Source organism: Chlorocebus sabaeus, chromosome 23, assembly GCF_047675955.1.
Source record: "Chlorocebus sabaeus isolate Y175 chromosome 23, mChlSab1.0.hap1, whole genome shotgun sequence".
Taxonomy (NCBI): Eukaryota; Metazoa; Chordata; class Mammalia; order Primates; family Cercopithecidae; genus Chlorocebus; species Chlorocebus sabaeus.
This window is the reverse complement of record NC_132926.1, coordinates 75,634,871-75,660,994: the sequence shown is the minus strand read 5'-3', so window position 1 is coordinate 75,660,994 and position 26,124 is coordinate 75,634,871.

Below are 26,124 nucleotides of genomic sequence, written 5' to 3'. Positions count from 1 at the left end.
CTTCTTAATAATAGCCATCCTAGCAGGTGTGAAATGATATCTCATTGTGGTTTTGATTTGCATTTCACTGAACATTTTTACATTTATTCACGTCTTGTTCTCTAAGATTTTCAAACAATTTGATATGATGAATATATATTACCTGTACATGGATTGATGGATGGATTAATAGATAGATATTAATAGATGATAAATGAATGTAGATATTGACATTTTCTTTGAATTAAGAAGAATTAGAATATTTCTAATCTGTACTTTTCTGCAAGATCATTTATTATTGTGTTACTACTATATGATTTGACTCTAGCTGAACAAATAATTTGTGATTTTTATTGCATGTAGAGTGACTATTTAACTTTAGTAATTGTAATTTTTGTAACTATATGGTGTTACCTTAGAACCAGCTGGAAATATTATAAAATATAGTCCATGCATTGACTATCATTGAAATTTGAATCATTCCAAATTTCAAAATATGTATAACCTCAGAGTTTTTATATAAAGGATTTGGGGCTGGGTGCCGTGGCTCATGTCTGTAATCCCAGCACTTTGGGAGGACAAGGCAGGTAGATCACCTGAGGTCAGGAGTTCGAGACCAGCCTGGCAAAAATTGTGAAACTCCGTCTTTACTAAAAATACACACAGAAAAAAAGTAGCCCAGCATGGTGGCACCTGTAATCCCAGTTTCTCAGGAGGCTGAGGTAGGAGAATCACTTAAACACGGAAGGCAGAGGTTTCAGTGAGATTGTGCCATTGCACTCCAGCCTGGGCAACAAGAGTGAAACTCTGTCTCAAAATAAATAAATAAATAAATAAATAAATAAAGGATTCTGACATATTAGAGATTATATCATGCATATTTAGGCCATATAATAATTTCACCAGTTTTAATGTTAAAAGACACATAACATATTATTCTTTTATTGTCAGCAGGTGTTAGCAAATGTAAGGCTTTCTGTTGTTTTCTAACTAAATAATACATTTACTTTTTAATATAATTGATATATAGTCAAGCATACATATATACACATGGAAATCAACAGGAGGAAGGAAAATGAAAGGGTTTATCTAAGAATAGAGGTATTTATGAAAGTGAAAGAAGAAACATGAATGGAGAAACAATATACCGAAATTTGTGAAGGCAATTTTTGGACATGTTTCAAGTTATTAAGCTGGTGGAGTTGAAAACACCCCTTTTCAGTAAGAACCTCAGCAACTACAAAATGCCTTGGACTAAATGTGAAAGCAAACCTAAGTTAACTTTACATGATAACAGTGCCCCTTTCTGTGCATGTTCTAATCTGTGACAATTTAACTGGACAATTCTCAAGATATAATTCACTGCCTAGAAGGACAAACAGAAAATACTTAGAGCAAGACCTAGAAGAAATCATTTCTTTGTGCTTTTAATTAATTCATTCATTCATTTTTGAGATGGGGTCTGACTCTGTTGTTTAGGCTGGACTCAAACTCCAGGGCTCAAGGTGATCCTCCTTTCCCCACTACCCAGTAGCTGAAATTACAGGCATGTGCCATTGCACCTGGCCTATTATTTCTTTGAACTACCATAGCATATCTTGCCCTGTGGTTTGAGGAATGTATTAGCATAAGCATGAATTTGTTCATGATTTCTCTTTTTCTACCTAGGATTTTTGACAGCTTCATGTATGGAAACCTATGTATTATAAGCCCCTTGATAAAAAAACAAAGTCAGAGCTCTATATTTTTTCTCCTATCTCTCATAAAGGTAACTTATTGCACATCCATTAATTTGTGCACTCTGTTGGGAGCAGAGCAAACAGAAAACAAAAACAAAAGCAAAAACATGAAAGGACAAAGTGTTGAAAATATAATTGAATCAAAGGATGCTCAGAAAGAGAATTCCCATTTCTCTTATGTCTTTTACTCTTGTCTTCAATTTCTCAACATCAGCACGTGCTCTTGGTCAATGAAATCTCTAGATTAAAAAAAATCTAAATTATTTGGTAAGATGCTGTACCTCCTCTTTACATTCAGCATGATTTGCCTAGAAATCTCTTGACATATGTTGCTAATTTCATTATTGATGCTGACCCACATAAAATGCTAACAGGTGTGAAGTGATATCTCATTGTTGTTTTTGTTAAAATAAAATAAAATGTTAGCCTGCAAGGCTAAACTCCAGAAAACTATGAAAAAGGGTTGATTTTTTAAAATTTTTATCTCTTCAGTGATAATTTCCGTTCTATTTTCATAATTTATTGATAACAGTTCTATTGCAATACTGTTATTCAGATACAATTTACAGATATCAAAATCTTTTAAACAATGGTACATTCTACTGGTAGATTCTAATGGTAAATTAAACAATGGCATTCTAAAATTTAAATTGGCTACTCTTTGCTATCCAACAGCTTGCCTTGAGTTCAAAGTGAAATGAAGTATCTTATGATTTTGTTATTATTTTGTAATAATTTATACACAAAATAAAAAGACTATTCATACTATTTCATTTTAAAATAAAAAAATTCCATGATGACTTAGTATGTTGCTATATCCTTATTTTAATTTTTATTTTTTTGTGCTCACATTTTCTACCTTTGTAATATTGGCAAAGGGCGTCTGTTGCATTAGTTTTTGTGGAGAATCAAAAATTCTATGATTTTTCATTTCACTTTAAACTCTGGGCAAGCTGTTGGACAGCTAAGAGTAGCCAATTTAAATTTTTATTTCTTTAATCGCTGTTCGTTTTAAGTGACTTTCTAATATGCTTATCGACCACTTCATGTTTCTTTACTCACTGTTCTATTTCTTTGGGTTATTTTTTCATATTTTATCTTGAGTTCTGTTTCTATTTATTTCGGATGCCAATCCTTTATGAGTTGCATGCTTGCCAATGTCTTCTAATTGGTAGCTTCTAATTTTATATCTTTATATGTGTATTTTTATTTTATACACAAATTTAATGTTTTAAGTTTTTTTATATATTTATGTTTGGTGTTTTTGTTGTACAGTTTTGTTGTTGTTCTTTTAAGTTGCAAAAATATATCAATTTGTCTGTTTATGGTTGCGTTTATCTTGAGACTACAATTTCTTCCTTCCACAGAGTCATATAATATGAGCCACAAATGAAAACTACATGTGTCACTTTTAAATTTTCTAGTAGCCTATTAAAAAAAGTAACAACAAAACAAGTGAAATGAATTTGATATGCGTTATTCAGTCTATTGTATCACAAATGTTATAATTTCAACACCAAATTATTATGTAATTATTAATGACATATTTGATACCTTTTGCTTTGTTCTAAGTTTTTGAAGTCTGGTGTATATTTGATATTTATAGCACATCTCAATTTAGATTAGCAATATTTTAAGTGTTCGAGAGCCACATGAGACTAGTGGCTACCTTACTAGGGTGGACTCTGTTTTAGTTCTCTTTTTTTTCCCCAAGTCAACAGTACTCTTTATTAAGAGAAGCTGCAATTATGTGCATTTAGCCTGCTTTTGACTTCCACTTTGGAAATGTTGTTAACTGTCTCTGATTACAGGTTTTTCCTACCCTCTCCTCAGAAATTTTGGCTTCCATTTAATGGTAGATTAGTATCTCTGGGATATTTTCCTAAGCTGCTGACATTTATTTATCCAGTTCAATGCTGGCCCATTTCAGGTTTCCTCATGTTTAAACAATGATAAGTATAACCAATTGCTACATAGTGGTGTTTTGGGAGAAACACAGGTTTTCTAGTTTCATGAAAATGGAATTTATATAACTCTTTTCTATTTTCTAATTTGTGTGTAATAATTTATATATAAAATAAAAAGGCTATTCATACTATTTCATTTTAAAATTAAAAATTTCCTTGATGATTTAATATGTTGCTATATCCCTATTTTAATTTGTATTTTTTGTCCCCACATTTTCTACCTTTATAATATTGGCAAAAGGGTGTCTGTTGCATTAGTTTTGGTGAAGAACCACCATTGTTTTGATGGTTGTCTCTATTATATGCATTTTTCTTTAAATAATTTCTATTTTTATTTTGCCACATATCTTTACTTGTATTACATGAGATTTTACTATCTTGTTGTTTTTCTAACATCCTCAGTAGGATGTTGAGCACATTTTTCCATCTTTGTTCTTTTCCAATTGAAGCTACTTAAAGTGATAAACCTCTGGTTATCTATTACAATAACAACTAACCTCTAAATATACCTGACACATAGACAGATAGATAGATAGACAGACAGACAGACAGACAGACAGACAGACAGTCAGACAGACAGACAGACAGATAGATAGATAGATAGAGAGATAGATAGATAGATAGATAACCTCATGAATCTGCAGCATTCAATGAATTTCACCTAACTTCAACTAGACTTTACTCATTGAAGATGTACTTGCTCATGCATCTGAGTCAGTTCTGGGTTATCTCCCTGGCTCTGCTGATTATGCCTGGGCTTGCTCACATGTCTGGAGGTTAAACAGATTTGGCTGATCTTAGATAGCCTTGGCCTGGACCACTAGGAAGACTCAGCTCTGATCTACATCTCTGGCATCTCTTCCCCTTACTGGGAATGATGGGTTAGCTTGTGTGTCATGGACTGAATGTTTGTGTCACTTTAAAATTCATGCTGAAAACCTAACCCTGTAATGTTACAGTATTAGGAAGTGGGGCCTTTTGAAGGTAATTAGATTAAGAGGGTGAATCCCTTGTGAATGGATTAATGCTCTTGTAATAAGAGACAGGGGAGCTCGCTTCCTCTCCCTGCTCTCCACTAAGTGAAGACTCAATGAAAAGAGATTCATCTGCAAGCCAAGAAGTGGACTTCTACAATGCCGGATCTGCTAGCACCTCAATCTTGGACTTTCTAGCCTCAAGACCTGTGAGAAATAAATTTCTGGTGTTTAAGCTGCCCGGTCTACAGTATTTTTCTTACAGAACCCTGAAATGACTAAGATATTGTGCATGTTCTACTCATGGTAATGGCAGAAGACAAGAGTGAAAGCATAAATAGGAAAATGTTTTTAAGAAGTCTCTACCAGTGTTACTTCTGATTTCTTCCCATTGGCCATGGCAAGTCACATGGTCAACACTGTTAGGGTGGAGAAGGCATTACAATGTTACATTTGAAAAGGTCTGGATACAGAAAGGGTTAATTGATACTGTTAATATTAGTGTTCTACCATGGTTTCTCTATTACCATTTTTTCCCCTTGCCTCTTTAAAATGTATTCACCTATAAAATATTTTTCCTGCTACTTGATACCTAGAAGCATAAACATAAATAATAAACATGTTTTATCTTTATTATTTTTAGTTCTCCATATTTTCTAACTGTTAAAGGGGTTCACAACATGCCACCACAGAGTATTGCACTTGGTCATATTGATTATTTTCAGTTGAAGGCACTTGAGAAACAGCAGAGGCAGGAAGGGCTCTCTGACTTCTTCCTTTCTACCTAAAAGCAGGTCATAACGTTATCTATGAGAAAGATGCCCTTCCTGTACCAGAAAGAGAAGAATGTTCTTTTCACTGGAGACTAGGAGTCAACCTCAAAATGGATCTATATGAACAAACCTACTAAAATAACTATCATTTTTCATCAGTCTCCTCCATGTATTTCCTAGTCACTTTCCCTCAATTTAGCACCTCTCAAAGCATAGGTGCCATTTCCTTGTCTTGTCATTTCTCCACAAGTTTTTCATTCTTTGTTTAAAAATGTATATAAGCTGTCAGCTTTAACTGACTAGGTTATTGTCAGTTTTAACTTTACTAGGTCTTCATTTTTCCTATATGCTCCTATGTCCACATAAAAAATATTAAATACAATTTGTATGTGTTTCTCACATTAAAATGTCTTTTGTCAGCCCAGTTCTCAGACACAGCCAAAGAACTAACGGGAGAGAAAAAGTTCTCTCTCTCTTATGTTACCATTGTGTTTTAAAATCCAAACGTATTGAATCTATAAATTACCTTGGGCAGTATGGCCATTTTCACGATATTGATTCTTCCTATCCATGAGCATGGTATGTTCTTCCATTTCTTTGTGTCCTCTTTTATTTCACTGAGCAGTGGTTTGTAGTTCTCCTTGAAGAGGTCCTTTACATCCCTTGTAAGTTGGATTCCTAGGTATTTTATTCTCTTTGAAGCAATTGTGAATGGAAGTTCATTCCTGATTTGGCTCTCTGTTTGACTGTCACTGGTGTATAAGAATGCTTGTGATTTTTGCACATTAATTTTGTATCCTGAGACTTTGCTGAAGTTGCTTATCAGCTTAAGGAGATTTTGGCTGAGACAATGGGGTTTTCTAAATATACAATCATGTCATCTGGGACAATTTGACTTCTTCTTTTCCTAACTGAATACCCTTGATTTCTTTCTCTTGCCTGATTGCCCTAGCCAGAACTTCCAACACTATGTTGAATAGGAGTGGTGAGAGAGGGCATCCCTGTCTTGTGCCAGTTTTCAAAGGGAATTTTTCCAGTTTTTGCCCATTCAGTATGATATTGGCTGTGGGTTTGTCATAAATAGCTCTTATTATTTTGAGGTACGTTCCATCAATACCGAATTTATTGAGCGTTTTTACCATGAAGGGCTGTTGAATTTTGTCAAAAGCCTTTTCTGCATCTATTGAGATAATCATGTGGTTCTTGTCTTTGGTTCTGTTTATATGCTGGATTATGTTTATTGATTTGCGAATGTTGAACCAGCCTTGCATCCCAGGGATGAAGCCCACTTGATCATGGTGGATAAGCTTTTTGATGTGCTGCTGAATCCGGTTTGCCAGTATTTTATTGAGGATTTTTGCATCGATGTTCATCAGGGATATTGGTCTAAAATTCTCTTTTTTTGATGTGTCTCTGCCAGGCTTTGGTATCAGGATGATGTTGGCCTCATAAAATGAGTTAGGGAGGATTCCCTCTTTTTCTATTGATTGGAATAGTTTCAGAAGGAATGGTACCAGCTCCTCCTTGTACCTCTGGTAGAATTCAGCTGTGAATCCATCTGGTCCTGGACTTTTTTTGGTTGGTAGGCTATTAATTATTGCCTCAATTTCAGAGCCTGCTATTGGTCTATTCAGGGATTCAACTTCTTCCTGGTTTAGTCTTGGAAGAGTGTAAGTGTCCAGGAAATTATCCATTTCTTCTAGATTTTCCAGTTTATTTGCGTAGAGGTGTTTATAGTATTCTCTGATGGTAGTTTGTATTTCTGTGGGGTTGGTGGTGATATCCCCTTTATCATTTTTAATTGCGTCGATTTGATTCTTCTCTCTTTTGTTCTTTATTAGTCTTGCTAGTGGTCTGTCAATTTTGTTGATCTTTTCAAAAAACCAACTCCTGGATTCATTGATTTTTTGGAGGGTTTTTTGTGTCTCTATCTCCTTCAGTTCTGCTCTGATCTTAGTTATTTCTTGCCTTCTGCTAGCTTTCAAATGTGTTTGCTCTTGCTTCTCTAGTTCTTTTAATTGCGATGTTAGAGTGTCAATTTTAGATCTTTCCTGCTTTCTCTTGTGGGCATTTAGTGCTATAAATTTCCCTCTACACACTGCTTTAAATGTGTCCCAGAGATTCTGGTATGTTGTATCTTTGTTCTCATTGGTTTCAAAGAACATCTTTATTTCTGCCTTCATTTCGTTATGTACCCAGTAGTCATTCATCAAGCTACCAATGAGCTTCTTCACAGAATTGGAAAAAACTGCTTTAAAGTTCATATGGAACCAAAAAAGAGCTGGAACAATGAGATCACTTGGACTCGGGAAGGGGAACATCACACACCGGGGCCTATCATGGGGAGGGGGGAGGGGGTAGGGATTGCATTGGGAGTTATACCTGATGTAAATGACGAGTTGATGGGTGCAGCACACCAACATGGCACAAGTATACAAAAATGAACTTCCATTCACAATTGCTTCAAAGAGAATAAAATACCTAGGAATCCAACTTACAAGGGATGTAAAAGACCTCTTCAAGGAGAACTACAAACCACTGCTCAGTGAAATAAAAGAGGACACAAACAAATGGAAGAACATACTATGCTCATGGATAGGAAGAATCAATATTGTGAAAATGGCCATACTGCCCAAGGTTATTTATAGATTCAATGCAATCCCCATCAAGCTACCAACGAGTTTCTTCACAGAATTGGAAAAAACTGCCTTAAAGTTCATATGGAACCAAAAAAGAGCCCGCATCTCCAAGACAATCCTAAGTCAAAAGAACAAAGCTGGAGGCATCACGCTACCTGACTTCAAACTATACTACAAGGCTATAGTAACCAAAACAGCATGGTACTGGTACCAAAACAGAGATATAGACCAATGGAACAGAACAGAGTCCTCAGAAATAATACCACACATCTACAGCCATCTGATCTTTGACAAACCTGAGAGCAACAAGAAATGGGGAAAGGATTCCCTATTTAATAAATGGTGCTGGGAAAATTGGCTAGCCATAAGCAGAAAGCTGAAACTGGATCCTTTCCTTACTCCTTATACGAAAATTAATTCAAGATGGATTAGAGACTTAAATGTTAGACCTAATACCATAAAAACCCTAGAGGAAAACCTAGGTAGTACGATTCAGGACATAGGCATGGGCAAAGACTTCATGTCTAAAACACCAAAAGCAACGGCAGCAAAAGCCAAAATTGACAAATGGGATCTCATTAAACTAAAGAGCTTCTGCACAGCAAAAGAAACTACCATCAGAGTGAACAGGCAACCTACAGAATGGGAGAAAATTTTTGCAATCTACTCATCTGACAAAGGGCTAATATCCAGAACCTACAAAGAACTCAAACAAATTTACAAGAAAAAAACAAACAACCCCATCAAAAAGTGGGCAAAGGATATGAACAGACATTTCTCAAAAGAAGACATTCATACAGCCAACAGACACATGAAAAAATGCTCATCATCACTGGCCATCAGAGAAATGCAAATCAAAACCACAATGAGATACCATCTCACACCAGTTAGAATGGCGATCATTCAAAAGTCAGGAAACAACAGGTGCTGGAGAGGATGTGGAGAAATAGGAACACTTTTACACTGTTGGTGGGATTGTAAACTAGTTCAACCATTATGGAGGAAAACAGTATGGCGATTTCTCAAGGATCTAGAACTAGATGTACCATATGACCCAGCCATCCCATTACTGGGTATATACCCAAAGGATTATAAATTATGCTGCTATAAAGACACATGCACACGTATGTTTATTGCAGCACTATTCACAATAGCAAAGACTTGGAATCAACCCAAATGTCCATCAGTGACAGATTGGATTAAGAAAATGTGGCACATATACACCATGGAATACTATGCAGCCATAAAAAAGGATGAGTTTGTGTCCTTTGTAGGGACATGGATGCAGCTGGAAACCATCATTCTTAGCAAACTCTCACAAGAACAGAAAACCAAACACCGCATGTTCTCACTCATAGGCGGGAACTGAACAATGAGATCACTTGGACTCGGGAAGGGGAACATCACACACTGGGGCCTATCATGGGGAGGGGGGAGGGGGGAGGGATTGCATTGGGAGTTATACCTGATGTAAATGACGAGTTGATGGGTGCAGCACACCAACATGGCACAAGTATACATATGTAGCAAACCTGCACGTTGTGCACATGTACCCTACAACTTGAAGTTTAATAATAATAAATAAATTAAAAAAAAAAATCCAAACGTATGTATTAGCATTTTAACATTTCAAATTATGAAGGTTTTTTTCCTTTTTGATTTCTAATTGTACGGCAGGTAAGGGAGAGATCAGGAAGTTTCTTCTTTGGCTGGTGACTGTAAGTGCAGTAAGTTCCTTTAACATTCTCTAGGTATAGCAAACCCTTAGTAGTACATTATTTTCTCTGTGGGAAGTTTTGCAGACTCTGAAATTCCTTTATTTTAAATTATCAGCGGTATGTACTTTGGTTCTCTTTTTCCTTCAGTCCCTGAAATTTTCCTAGTTTTCTGCTTCACATATATTCTCACTGTTGGGCTGCTAATGCCTGTCTGGACGGACTTTCAGTTGGAACCCACCTTGGCTCCAGGCAGGCTCTATCTCCTGTATGACCCATACCTCCATCTATAGGAAGCAGTCCTATATCCTTTGATGTAATAAATTCTAGGGGCTCACGTTGCTCTTATTCTTAAGTCAGCTGTTCCTACACTATTCCTAGCTACAAGCTACATCAGCTATCTCGGACATGTTTCCAGTCTAAGATATCTGTGTAACCAATCTACAGGAAACAAATGGCAAATTCTCCCAGTAGACCAATTAAAGCTTTCTTCCTGGGCTTCAGGCAAAGAAGCATCATTTCCTTGCATTCATTTTGTGGATGGGCATTCGTGACAACATATCATGACACAGGCCTCTTTTTCAAATGCTTTATTTGGCTGAAAGGTCCAAAAAGTACAAAACAAGTTTTCTACTTTTAAAAAATATTCTGAACTGGGTGTGAGGACTCATGCCTGTAATCCCAGCACTTTGGGAGGCCAAGGTACGCAGATCACTTGAGGTCAGGAGTTCGAGACCAGCCTGGCCAACATAGTGAAACCTGTTCTCTACTAAAAATACAAAATTTAGCTGGGTGTGGTAAAAGGCACCTCTAATTCCAGCTACTAGGGAGGCTGAGGTGGGAGAATCGCTTTAACCCGGGAGGCAGAGGTTGCAGTGAGCTGAGATCATGCCTCTGCACTCCAGCCTGGGCAACAGAGTGAGACTCTATCTCGAAGAAAAAAAAAAGAAGAAGAAGAAGAAGAAAAAAATCCGGGGTCTGCCTCTGTTCACTCTAGTATCTGATGTTTATTACATTATCAGCTTTATTGAAACTTTCATAAAAATGATCTCATTTTAGCATATTGTTATATTTATATTATCACACACATACACACACAAAAATATATTTGTGCATAACATTTGCTTTGTGCTTTAAATTTATCCTGTTTTTTAACTCCTTAATCTTATCTACAGGATTCATAACATTTTCTTTATTCTTTTTCTAACCTTTAATTTGTTTTGGTTGTTATATTCATATTTGTACCTGTATGCTTGAATTACAAAGCTTTAAAAATGATCAGTAGCTGATTAAAACTAGTCACTGAGGATGCTCTAACTCTGATCTTCCTTGTACCTTCCATATAATTTATATTTATTTTAGTTTCACTTGGAGTAATGCTTCTTCTGATTTTTCATAATCAATATTATTTATACTCACTATTTATTTATATTTACCTGCAGATAACTATTTTTTATTTCTTCACTATGGCATTCTTTATGCATATCTTCTATGTTTACCATCTTTCTTTTTAAAATTGTAGGTGTTCTCTTAGCAAGGAAATGAATAGCAGACTTTTTAGTGTTGTCAGAATAAAATTATTTAACTTTTAGAGTAGTACCTCAGAAAGTACAGTGGAAAATTGACAGTTTCTTTTTTCAATTCTAAGCATTTTGAAAATGTAATTATATTGTCTGCTGGACTCATTGTCATTGTATTGATGTCTGATGCTATTCTAATTATTTTTTACAGATAATCTGTCCTTTTGCTGTGTTGCTTTTACTATTTGTTTCTGTTTATTATTGGAATTCTACAGTTTTGGCAGGCAAGCTATTAAGTATAAATTTATTTTTACTTTTATATTGCCTAGAACTTGTGAAGTTTTACTTGAAATATTAACAGATTTACTAACTTTAAAAATTTATCCATTTGCCTTTTGCAAATTCTTTTAATTCTCTCATTTTTAGTATTCAGATTTTACTTACATTTCACCTATTCATGTTGTCTTGCATATCTCAACTGCTAATGAAAACTAGTTTTTATAGGTTTAACTGTGTTCAATTCTGGATAATTTCCTCAAATTTAGGTTCCATTTGTCCAATTCTCTCTCTAGTTATGTCTAATTTAGTGTTTAACGTATTTCCTAAATTATCATTTCTAATATTTCATTTCAGTAGTTTTTCAAATCTCCTTGGTCATGGTGTTTTCATATGGTTTTGCTTTATTTGTATTTTTAATAAATTCAAGTACATTTATTTCAGCCTCCCTTTTAGATGGTTTAATCTCCTCAAGCTCTTGGAGAACTAATCTTTGTCAAAGCCTAAACAATTTGTTTAGTTGAAACAGATAGGGAAGCTTGAGCCAGGGATGAACAAGACTGATGCGTCCCACAGAAGGTATAGTTGAGCAGCAAAGGTACTGGGGAGAATAGAGCCCTTTCTGTGCTCCAAGAAACAGTCAACAACAGCAATGACAGAGACTACAACTGAAAACAGGGAGATTCAGGTTTTGAGGAGTCTGAAACCTACACAATTTTAAATCCATTCTGAGAAAGATAATGCAAACTTATACATGAAAAAGGAACAATATGATGAATTATAAATTTTAAAATTTGAGAAATACCACAAATATTTCAAAAATCCAAATATACCATATTTTTTACTATTTACCTAACAAGAACCTAAAATAAACTATCTCATTTTTCAGCTGTGTACACTTGGATTGCTTCTTTATGTGACCATAATTTTGTAATACAATTTTCCATATAGTTCGTAGAAAGACAATTTAGTCGTTTCCGTATTATTGTGGATCAAAAATCTTTAAATGATATTCAGCCTTACACATAATTATAGGTAGTAATATGTAAATGTTTTAGAAATGTTGTAGAATTTTAAAAATCTACTGTCAAATTCTTTGACATATAAACTGTTACATGTATAGCCATTGTTCCTAATACTGATATGTTTATACTCTATAAACAATGGACCTTTGATAAATTTTGTGTGAAATATCATAAAGTCCTCAAAATGTTTGTAATCATAAAATATGAATTATTGAGTATATTTCCATAAGAAGAAAATTTGATTTTGATTAGCCACTTATAATTTCCAAATATTATTATCTGTATTTACCTTTTAAAAACTTATTTCTTTCCATTCTTTATCTACTTCCAGTGCTGAGTGCCTTAGAATACTCTTTAATACTTTTGTTTCAGGATACATCTTGAATATATTTATTATTTTCAGTGAATTATTTTTGAGACAGAGTCTTATTCTATCACCCAGATTGAAGTGCAGTGGCAGGATCGTATTCACAATAACCTTGAAGTACTGGGATCAAGCGATCTTCCTGCCTCAGCCTTCTGAGTAGCTGGGACTACAGATGCATGCCACCTCATTCAACTAATTTTTTTTTTTGAGGAGGAGGAGATGTTACTTTGTTGCCCAGGCTAGTCTCAAACTCCTGGCTTCAGGCAATCCTCTTGCCTTGGTCTCCCAAAGTGCTGGGATTATAGGCTTGAGCCACTGTGCCTGGCTACATCCCAAATATAAATTGAATTCTGAACAATATCTCTCAAATATAAACAGATAATAAAGATCAGTACATTTCATTACTATATTCTTAGACTTTTAAGGATTAGAATTATTTTTCGTAAATTAATTTTTTAAAATTTGACTATATGTAATAAATGTAAGTTGTAAATGATAATAAAAAGGATTGTACTCTGATCTTTTCTTTCAACTATAGGAGGAAATCACCTTAATGTGTTTGACTGTCTACTTATTCCATTTGTGGATGAAAAAATAATTTCTCAGTGATAGACTGCAAAATTGTAAGAGAAAATGGTAAGGAGAGAGAAGTAAACGTTATTTGGCTTTAGTTGTAAATAGAAAATAAAATATACAAATGTGTACATTATTGTACTTTTGAAATAGACTTAAATTGCTAATTCATAATAAAAGACTTTATTTAGAATAAGTAATTCAGTAACAGACTGCTATATTAGCCAATTGAAAAATAAATTTTTAATAACGTGTAATCTAAATAGATCTTGTGTTATGTAATTAAATTTTTTAAAAAAGAGAAAGCAATCATACAGACTGGCTCATATAGTCATTTAAGTCTTAAAAGCCGAAAGCATTTCAGTATCAAACTTTATTTTTTCTAAGTTTCATTTTTCTAAAGTACCTTTGATGTAATTTTAACCATTACATTATATGTAAACGATCTATTTCCTATATTTTGTGTAAAATTTTACTTGAAAGAAAAACCAATGAACATGGAAACAGATATGACTTAAAAAGAATCAGCATTTTGGAAAAAATGCATTATTGGATTCAAAATTGCCTTGAGAGATAAATTAAACATATGTAAACCTGAGTAATCTTTCATTTTAATATCAGAAGTAAACATTTGTGCAAAATACTTTTACTTTTTTTAAAGTTGTAAGCTACTGATGAATACCTGATAATATTTAGGCAAGTGTAAATTTTTACTTCAGAGGATAATTTCAATCAACCCACACAAAGAAAATGATAATGATTATTTTTGATAAATTCATATTTTTCTTTCTATTTTGAAGAAATCCAGAGGGCTATAATTCCATTTAATTCACAGGTGGCTGACTCTGGCTGACTCACCTTCGTCACTCCATAGCAATGACTTTCCCTAGTATCTCTAATTTCAGTGGACATTTTCAAACCTATTTTACTTAACCCTTTTGGCCATAATTCACACTGTTTACCACCCCTCTTAACTGAAACACTAGGTGTCTTTTGCTTTTGTGATATCGGACCTACCAGTTTTTATATTGGCCACATTTCAGTTTTGTTTTGATGCTTTCTCCCCTACCTGATGTTTAACTGTTACAGTTCAAAACTGGGCATGCATTTCTTTCCACCCTTGGCTCTAGCCCATACTATTTACTCAAATCCATATTTTATTATGTCTATGCCCCAGATACTTAAAAAAAATAAATAAATAAAAAAAAAAAACACATGTCTTCCAGCTCTATACTTTTGTGTGTAGTGAAAATAAAATTTTGGTGAAAATAAAACAAAATTCTAACTGGTGAAATATGGTGAAAATAAAACAAAATTCTAACTGAATAAGATAGAAAATTGAAGTATCTCTTGAAATGTATTGTTCAAGTCTCACCCACTATATAGTTTATTACTAACTCCTTTCAAAATTATCCACTTAAATGTGACCACTCTTCTCTATGTCTACCTCATCTTCCCTATTTTGAGTTACCTGTGTCCTCTGTCTCTGGTCTTCTTTGGTGACTTCCTACCAGTTCTTTCAATGTTCATCTTTACTATTATCTCACTATAGTGCAGCCATAAGGCTTATTTAAAAAGAAAAAAGATACCATCACATTAATCTCTCATTTAAAATATTTTTAAATAATTTACTTTGCCTTCTGGATAAAATCTACAATCCTTCAGACCAATAAAAATATTCATATCAAGTTATGCTTTTTTTTTTTTTGCAGTCTTTAGCCATTATTTCCATCAATTCCTGTGGTAGAATTAGATTGACTTTGTGCTATTCCTTCCCTCTGTCAAATTTCTGTTCTCCTTAGTGTATTTGAACATGTTGTTCCTACTATTCAAAGCAGTTGCTCCACATTCATTGCCAAATGCATTCTTACTCATCTTCAGAATTCAGAATAAATCTTTTTGAACTATCCATAATGTCAGATGTTAGTGCTTTATTTTCACAAGTCACACTTGATTTCCCATCACATCACTTATCATCTCTCTAATTATATAATTATGTGTACTATTATTTGATTAGTCTTTATATCTTCCATTTGATTCTCAGTACCACAAGGTTACAACCTATGGGTGTGGCTCAAAGTCATATAAACAAATCCAATGAATGTCTGTAAAATTGTAATTTGTTCATAAATATTTGTTAAAGTAATAAAAATAGGTTCTGTTGCATAAATCATGATATATTTAAATGTATTTAAACTAAAAGAGGATGGAGATTTTTTAAAAAACTAAAAATAGAACAGTTAAGCAATCCCACTACTGGGTATCTACCCAAAGGAAAAGAAATCATTATAACAAAAGATACCTGCACTCATATGTTTATCATAGCACTATTCACCAGCAACAGTATGGAATCAATGTAAGTGTCCAGCAGTGGAAGATTAGATAAAGAATATGTGGTGTATGTATACACTGATATGGTTTGGTTCTGTGTCCCGACCCAAAACTCATCTTGAATTGTAATAATCCCACGTGTCAAGGGTGAACCAGGTAGAGAGATAATTGAATCATGGGTGGTTTCCCCCATACTGTTCTCTTAATAGTGAGTGAGTGAGTTCTCATGAGACATGGTGGTTTTATAAGGGGCTTTTTCCCCATTTGTTCAGTACTTCTCCTTACTGCTGTCATGTGAAGAAGGACATGTTTGCTTGCCCTTCCATCATAATTGTAAGTTTCCTGAGACCTCCCAGCCATGCTGAACTATGAGTCAATTAAACCTATTTGCTTTATAAATTATCCAGTCTTGAGTGTGTCTTTCTTAGCATTGTGATTCTATTCTCACACTGCTACTTGGTACCACAGAGAGTGGGGTGCTCCTATAAAGATATCCAAAAATGTGGAAGTGACTTTGGAACTGGGTAGCAGGCAGAGGTTGGAACAGTTTGGGGGGCTCAAAAAAGGCAGGAAAATGTGGAAAGGTTTGGAACTTCCTAGAGATTCATTGAATGGCTTTGACCAAAATGCTGATAGTGATATGGACAATGAAGTCCAGGCTGAGGTGGTCTAAGATGGAGATGAGGAACTTGTTGGGAAGTGGAATAAAGGTGACTCTTACTAAGCTTTAGCTATTATATATCTCAGTATATGTATGCATACAGTGTTATACATACATATACATATTAGTGGATACATATCAGATATACATATCAGTCACATACACACACACACACATGCACACAGATATTTCAGTGCATTTAGAAATATACATACACTGATATGGTTTGGCTGTGACCCAAATCTCATCTAGAATTGTAGCTCCTATAATTACCATGTGTCATGGGAGGGACCCAGTGGGAGGTAACTGGATCATGGGGACAGATTTTTCCCATGCTGGTCTCCTGATAGTGAATAAGTCTAATGAGATCTGATGGTTTTATAAAGAGCAGTTCCCTGCACATGCTTTCTTGCCTGCCACCATGTAAGATGTGCCTTTGCTCCTTCTTCACCTTCTGCCATGATTGTGAGGCTTCCCCAGCCATGTAGAACTGTGAGTCCATTAAACCTCTTTTACTTTATAAATTGCCCAGTTTTGGGTATTTCTTCATAGCAGTATGATAATAGACTAATAGAAACACACACAAACACAAAATTGTAGAGTACTATGTTTTATTCTTATTGATGTTATTTATAAAGTACAATAGAAGCATAAAATAAAAGTACCTAAAACTGTTGATAGCAAAATTCTCACCTAATTATAATGAAGAAGTTATGACTTAAAAAATAACTGGGAGAGGCCGGGCGCGGTGGCTCACGCCTATAATCCCAGAACTTTGGGAGACTGAGACAAGTGGATCACAACGTCAGGAGATCAAGACCATCCTGGCCAATATAGTGAAACCCTGTCCCTACTAAAGACACAAAAATTAGCTGGGCATACGGGCATGCACCTGTAGTCCCAGCTACTCGGGAGGCTGAGGCAGGAGAATTGTTTGAACCCAGGAGGTGGAGGCTGCCATGAGCCGAGATCCTGCCGCTGCACTCCAGCCTAGGCAACAGAGACAGACTCCATCTCAAAAAAATAAATAAATAAAATAAAATAACTGGTAAAATATTCAATGAGTAAAAGAAGTGAGAACATTGTCTGCAGAGGAAAGAGAACTAGCGCATGTATGTGGGCATGAGAAAGTAACATATTCACTGAACCACACTCATTTATCTGAGAATTAATATGTATGCTGAATAGGAAAAGAGTCCTAGATTATGACAGAGTCTGAATTTACATTTTATCCTTTAGGCAATGGAAAGTCACTAAATATTTTAAGTAGAAGAGGGTTATAAATAATTGGAATAATTATCATGTTAGAATAATTATCAAAATTATTCGTGTTGAAATAATTTTTCCAGTGACTGTTCTACATGAGAGATGAAAATCTGAGTTAGGGAAAAAGTAGACTGATGTTTTAGTTTTCTAGGGCTGCTCTATCAAGGTACCACGAATTGGGTGGCTTAAACAAGAGAAATATATTCTCTGACAGTTCTGGTGGCTGGAAGTCCTAAATCAAGGTGTTGTCAGGGATAGTTCCTTCTGAGAGCTGTGGGGGACACTCTCTCATGGGTCTCTTCTGGCTCCTGGTGGTTTGTTAGCAATCTTTGGTGCTACTTGACCTGAAATTGCATCCTCCAACCTCTGCCTTCATCATCACATACCATTCTCCACAGGCGCATGCCTCTCTCTGTACCTAAATTTCTTCATTTATATAAGGACATCAGTCATATAGGATTCAAGCACACACTAAAGACCTTATCTTACTTTAATTATCTGCAATTCCTCTACTTCCAAATTAGGTCATATTTTGAGGTATTAAGGTTTAGGATTTAGGATTTCAAACAGGAATTTGTGAGTGGGGGGCACTATTCAAACCATAGCAGTTGGCAAACCACAATGTGGACCTGCCTGAACTAAGTAAGGGAGAGAAGGGAGTACAAGGACAGCAGGAAATATATTTATATTATGAAGAGACAGGATTTGCTAAATCTCTAGATTTAAAGAAAGAGGAACAAGGAGGCATCACTATTCCTCACTCAGGAATTAGAATGGTTGGTAATATCATTCAGTCCAATAAGATTTCTCATTGATTAATCTATTTCTTTTCTGTTTTTTAATAAAATATATAATAAAACATATATAAAAGAAGAAACTGTATTTTATAACTCACAGTGCTAAAATTTATTTTCCATCTTTTGATTTACTTTGATTTAGCTATTTGTTCAGTGTTTGTAATTTGTCAACATCGGCTTGCTTAGATTAAGTAAAACCTACCAGCTATTCATAATAGTTCCTGGTAGTCTATAATGGTTCAGTCCACAATCTTTCTTTTGAGATGTCTACTAACATATCAACTGTCCACTGGATATCTATACTTAGTTATCTAGAAATATTCTCTTACTCAGGATGTCTAAAACTGGATTCAACATCCTCCTCCACAGAACTGTTCTTTCACAGCCTTTTCTAGTCCAGCAAACATCACTACAATCAATTCATTCATGGAGGCAAAAATATGTTTTGAATATCTACTATAAGATAGGCAAATTTGTTTTGGCTACTAGTGATACAGCAATTTTAAAAGGAGACTATTTTTTGCCTTTAAAAATCTTACTGTCAAAGAATGGGGGTAGCAAGGAAAAAATCAAGTAAATAAACAAGATCAATACAGATTGTGATAAATGCAATGAAGGAAATGCACAGGATGACATATGTAGTACAGCTAAACCACCTTTAAAAAGGTTGCACTGGGAACTGAAATGTGAATGATATATGCAGAGAGAGAGAGAGAGAGAGAGAGAAAGAGAATTACATGCAGAAGTACCTTTAAAAGCAAATCTATAGGGATAGATATGAGTTTGGCACTTTGGAGAGAAATGGACAAAGTGTCTAGAAGATAGTAAGAGAAGAAGGATATAGTTTGAGATGGGACCTTAGAGATAAGTGGAGGCCAGGCTGTATTAGGCACAGAGGCTATAATAAGGAGTTAGAATGCTATCTTAAGAATAGTGGGCTGAGTTGAGAGCTAGGGCCTTCAGAATGACAGCTAAGAGGTATAGCTCTTTTGTGTGTTTTTATTTTGAGAGTACAAAAATATTCTAAAATTGATTATGGCTCTGGTTGCACAACTCTGTGAACATGTAAGAAAATTAATTGTACATTTTAAGTAGGTGAATTGTATGGTATGTGACTTATATCTCAATAAAGCTATTTAAAAATCTAAAACAAGAGAATAGTGGGAAACCATGTAAGTGTCTGAGACACAGTAAGTAAAAGTCTGATTCATTTTATGAGCCAGTAATTCTGTCTGTTCTATGACGTATATCCTCTAGTTGTGTAATCATGAATGCTTGAAGCCAAATTAGTAGGCTTCTGCAATAGACAAGGGAAGAAACAAAGGTGGTGAATTAGAACAATTGTTACTGTGGATGCGGCTAATGATGTATAATTTGGAGGAAAAAGTAGCATGTACTGATGGTGATTTGATTTTAGCTAGTCAAAGAGAGGAAGAAATCATGAATTGCCCCAGAATTTTGGCTTGAGCAATTGATAATGTTGGTCTTTATGGAACTGGCTAGACTATTAGGAACATCTTTGAGGAAAAATGACATGGTAAGGTTGAGATATATGAAACATCAAAGTAGAGATATCAAGTAGTTTGCATGGACACCTACGAGAACATCCATGATTGGAAATATAAATGTGTAATTAGGCCGGGCGCGGTGGCTCAAGCCTGTAATCCCAGCACTTTGGGGGGCCGAAACGGGTGGATCACGAGGTCAGGAGATCAAGACCATCCTGGCTAACCCGGTGAAACCCCGTCTCTACTAAAAAAAAATTCAAAAATCTAGCCGGGCGAGGTGGCGGGCGCCTGTAGTCCCAGCTACTCGGGAGTCTTGAGGCAGGAGAATGGCATAAACCCGGGAGGCGGAGCTTGCAGTGAGCTGAGATCCGGCCACTGCACTCCAGCCTGGGCGACAGAGCGAGACTCCGCCTCAAAAAAAAAAAAAAAAAAAAAGTGTAATTAACAGAAAGCCATATAAAATGAGATATACTGCCTGATTCTCCCTCATAGAAAGGTTTATTGACCTTCGTGATGGGAGTGCTGGCAGCAGACACCCTCCAGTTATCAGTACCTTCAGGGTCTGCTCTGCTGAAGAATGCTCCTTTTCCCCAAAGCACACATTTTCAAAGCATCAAGTGTCAATAACTGATTACAGTGAAGATATACAAGTTTGACCTCAGTAGGGCAAATCTAGGCCAGTGTTCTCTGGTGTTTCCTATGGGGTTGGTTTGTTCGACCTGCACTGTAGTTTGACTTTTTCCTCTGCCCAATCCTACTTCTCACCTTCCACAAGTGTTGATCCCTAACAAATATTCTGCATACCAGATTCCATCTCTGTGCTTGTTTCCAGAGAGAAACTCTGGAAATAACATTTCCATAGATTTATTTGTGACAACAATGCATTTGATGAGAAATTTTATGGAATAAGCTAGATTGAGAAAATAAGAAGAGAGAAAAGATGAGAAAAAGGAGACTATAAGAAATGAGAAAAGAAGATAAAACAAGACAGAGGAGATAAAAAGAAGAGAGACAAAAAGATGGAAAAGCGAGGGAAGGAGAGGGGAAGGGAGGGGAGGGGAGGGGAGGGAAGAATTACAGAATCAAGTCCTGGTCCAAGATTCAAAAAACTTAAGTGTTGGAAATAAAAAGAATAAACAGTCATGAAAAAGACACAATTCACGAATAACAGTAGAATGAGCCAGCATCACTGTCAGTGAAGCAATTACTCATGACATCAACATAAAAGATATTCTTGAAACTTAATATGTATCAACTTCACATATAGTCATTTTTTTACATTTATATTTTCCAATATGCAGTTTAACTCACTAGTTGCACCTATTTACATTGTGTCCACCTTTGTACAAACCACAATCTTCTCTACCCAGATCAAGCAGTACCATAGTAACTTATCTCCACACATCTGCATGTTAAATCTCTGCAGTTCAATCTCTAAAACCCAAAAGCAAGTGTGCTTTTTAGGAGTCTTTTAGAGTATTTTTCTGTTGACAACAAAATTGAGACTCATGTACAAAGATTTCCCATGTACTTCCTGACCCCACACTTGTATAAACTCCCCCTTTATCAACATGCCCCACCAGTGTGTTACATTTGTTACAACTGATGAACCAACCTTGACACAACATTATCACTCAGAGTCTGTAACACATATTAGGGCTCACTCTTGGTGTCACACATTCCATGGGATGGACAAATGTACAGTGGCATATATCTATCACTATAATAGCATACAGAATATTTTAACTGCCCTGAAAATCCTCTGTGCTCCATCTATTCATCCCTCCTACCTCACCTCTAATCTCTGGCAACCAATGATCTTTCTACTATCTCCATAGTTTTACCTTTTATTTTGAGATGGAGTCTCTCTCTGTTGCCCAGGCTGGAGTGCAGTGACGCAATCTCGGCTCACTGCAAGCTGTGCCTCCCAGGTTCACGCCATTCTTGTGCCTCAGCCTCCCAAGTAGCTGGGACTACAGGTGCCCACCACCACGTCCGGCTAATTTTTTTTGTATTTTAGTAGAGGTGGGGTTTCACCACGTTAGCCAGGATGGACTCTATCTCCTGACCTCAAGATCTGCCCACCTCGGCCTCCCAAAGTACTGGGATTACAGGCATGAGTCACCATACCCGGACAGTTTTACCTTTTCTAGAACATCATATAGTTGAAATCATACAATATGTAGTGTTTTCAGATTGGCTTCTTTCACTTCACAATATTAACTTAAGGTTTCTCCATGTCTTTTGAAAGTCTGATAGCTCATCTTTTTACTGTGGAATAATATTCTGTTGACTCAATGTACCACAGTTTATCTGTACATGTACTGAAAGACATCTTGGTTGTTTTTAAGTTTGTGCAATTATGAATAAAGCTGCTGTAAACATCCGTGTTCTGGTTCTTTTACATACATAAGTTGATATGTAGCATATTTTTATATGCTTATTTGTCATCTATGTATCTTCTTCGATGAGGTATATTTTCAGGTCTTTGGCCGGTTTTTCTTTTTCTTTTTTCTTTTTTTTTTTTTTTTGAGATGGAGTCTCACTCTGTTGCCCAGGCTGCAGTGCAATGGCATGATCTCAGCTCACTGCAAACTCCGGCTCCTGGGTTCAAGCAATTCTCGTGCCTCAGCTACCCGGCTAATTTTTGTATTTTCTGTAGAGACGGGATTCACCATGTTAGCCAGGCTTGTCTCGAACTCCTGACCTCAGGTGGTCCACCTGTGTTGGCGTCCCAAAGTGCTGGAATTACAGACATGAGCCACCGTGCCTGGCCCCTTTAGCCATTTTTCTTAAGCGGATTGTTTTCATATTGTTGAGTTATAAAGTTTTTAAATAGAAATTTGAGACAACAGTACTTTATCAGATATATATTTTGCACATATTTTTTCCAGTCTGTGGCTTGTCTTCTCATTCCCCACTTAATTGTCTTTTATAGAACAAAAGTTATTAATTTTAATGAAGTCCATCTTGTCAATTATTTCTTTCTTGGAAATGTACATTTGGTCTTATATCTTAAAAGTCATTAGCATATCCACAATCATCTAGGTTTTCTTCTATGTTATTTTCCAATAATTTTATTGTTATTTATTTTATATTTAAGTTTATGAATCATTGTAAGTTAATTTTTCTGTAGGGTTTAAGGTCTGTGTCTACTTTTTTTTTGTTTTTGCGTATGGATGTCCAGTTGTTTCAGAATTATTTGTTGAAAACACCACCTCTGCTCCATTGCACTGCCTTCACTCCCTTGTCAAAGATCAGTTGACTATATCTATGTGGGCTTATTTTGGGTTCTCTATGCTGTTCCATTGGTCAATTTGTCTACTCTTTTGCTAATACCACACTGTCTTGATTACTGTAACTTTATAGTAAGTTCTGATTTTGGATAATCTCAGTCCTTTAATTTTGTTCTTCTCTTGAAGTATTGTGTTGGCTATTCTAGGCCTTTTGTCTGTCTGTAAAAACTTTAGGATCAGTTTGTTGATGTCCACAAAATAACCCACTCAGATTTTGACTGAGATTGCATAGAAGTTACAGATTAATTTGTGAGGAACTAAGAGCATAATATTGAGTCTTCCCATCTATGAACATGAAACGTATCTTCATTTATTTAGTTGATCTCATTCATCAGGTTTTGTAGTGTTTCTCACAAAGATCATGTACATATTTTGTTAGATTGATAACTAAGTGTTTCCTTTGGGGGGCGCTAATATAAATGGTTGTATGTTTATTATTTCAAATTCCACTTGTTCATTGCTAGTATGTAGAAAACTGTTTGATTTTTGTGCGTTAACCCTGTATTCTGCAAACTTGCTATAATTGCTTATTACTTGCGGAGGTATTTTTGTCAATTCTTTCAAATGTTTTACACAGAGAATCATTTCATCTGCAAATAAAGACAATTTTATTTCTTTCTTCTCTGCCTGTGTATATTTTATTTCCTTATATTGTCTTATTGCATTAGCTAGGACTTCCTGTACAATAATGAAAAGGAGTGATGGGAAGGGACATTCTTGCCTTGTTTCTGATCTTCTTGGGAAAGATTCTAATTGTTACCATTAAGTATGATATTAACTATAGGCTATTTTTAAAGATATTTCTTTATTAATTTGAGAAAGTTTCTCCCTATTTTTAGCTTACTAATAATTTTATTACAATTGAGTATTAAATGTTGCCAAATGCTTTTTCTGCATCTGTTGATATAATTTCATGATTTTGTTGAACTCTTCATATGATGAATTACATTAATTAATTTTAAATGTTGAACCATCTTGTATGCCTTAGATAATTTCCACCTAGTGTGGTATATAATTATTTTATACATATTTAGATTCTTCCTACTAATATTTTGTTGATAATTTTTATTTATTTATTTATTTATTTTTAGATGGAGTTTTGCTCTTCTTGCCTAGGCTGAAGTGCAGTGGCACAATCTCAGCTCACCGCAACCTCCGCCTCCCAGATTCAAGCGACTCTCCTGCCTCAGCCTCCTGAGTAGCTGGGATTACAGTCATGAGCCACCAAGGCCAGTTAATTTTGTATTTTTAGCAGAGATGGGGTTTCACCATGTTGGTCAGTCTGGTCTCGAACCCCCTACCTCAGGTGATCTGCCCTCCTCGGTCTCCCAAAGTGCTGGGATTACAAATATGAGCCACCATGCCCAGCAGAGAATTTTTGCATCTATGTTTATGAGAGATAGTGCTCTACAGTTTTTTTTCTTTCTTGTAAAAAAACAGATTATCTAATTGATCTTTTCCAATAATCAACTTTTGGTTTTACCAATGTTCTCTATTAATTACCTGTTTTTAATTTTATTGATTTCTGCACTAATTATTACTTTTCTTCTTCTTACTTGGGATTAATTTTTCTTCTTTCTCTAGTTTCCTAAGGTAGAAATACAGATCAGTGATGTTAGATTTTTCTTATTTTCTAAAATTGTATTCAATACTACAAATTTTCCTCTAAGCCCTGCTTTTGCCGAATCTCACAAATTTTGCTACACTATATTTTCATGTCCACTTAAAAATTTTTAAACTTTTTATGATATTTCATCTTTGACTAATCTCAGATGTACAGGCTTGTTGTTTAATCTGTACATACTTTAGATTTTTCTAGTTATCTTTCTATTGTAAATTTTTAGTTTAATCCATTATTGTCTGAGAGCATTGTATGATTTCTATTCTGTTACATTTGTGAAGGTGTGTTTATTTATTTATTTTTGACCCAGAATGTGGACTATGCTGATGAATGTTACATGTGAACTTGAGAATAATGTGTATTCTCTTGTTGGATATGGTGGTATATAAATGTCAATTATATCCAGTTGATTAATGGGGTAATTGAGTTCAACTAGTTTCTTACTAATTTTCTGCCTGCTGATCTATTTCTGATGAAAGAGTGTTAAGGTCTCCAATTTGACAATAGAGTTATTGACTTCTTGCAGATATCAGTTATGACTTGTTTAGTTTGACACTTTATTGTTAGATGCACACACATGAAGAATTGTTAGGTGTTCTTTGAGAACTGACTTCTATATCTTCATGTAATGCCCTTCTTTATCCCTGATAACTTCCCTGGCTTTGAATTCTGCTATGTATAAAATTAACATAGCTATTTCTACTTTCTTTTGGTTAGTGTTTGCATAGTATATTTTTCTCCATCCGTTTACTTTTAATCTATATGTGCCTTTATATTTGAAGTGGGTTTCTTATAGATAACATATAGCCGTGTCTTGTTTTTTGATCCATTCTGACAATCTTTGCCATCTAATTGGTACATTTAGACCATTGATGTTGAAAGTGATTATTGATGTGTTTATATTAATATCTACCATGTTTATCACCATTTTCTGTTTGTTGTCCTTGATCTTCATTCCTATTTTTATCTCCATTCTTTGGTTGCTTTTGAGGTTTTAATTGAGCATTTTATATTATCTCAATTTTTTCTCCTTTCTTAGCAAATCAGTTACACTTTTTACTTTTTTTTAAGTGGTTACTCTACAGTTTGCAATATAC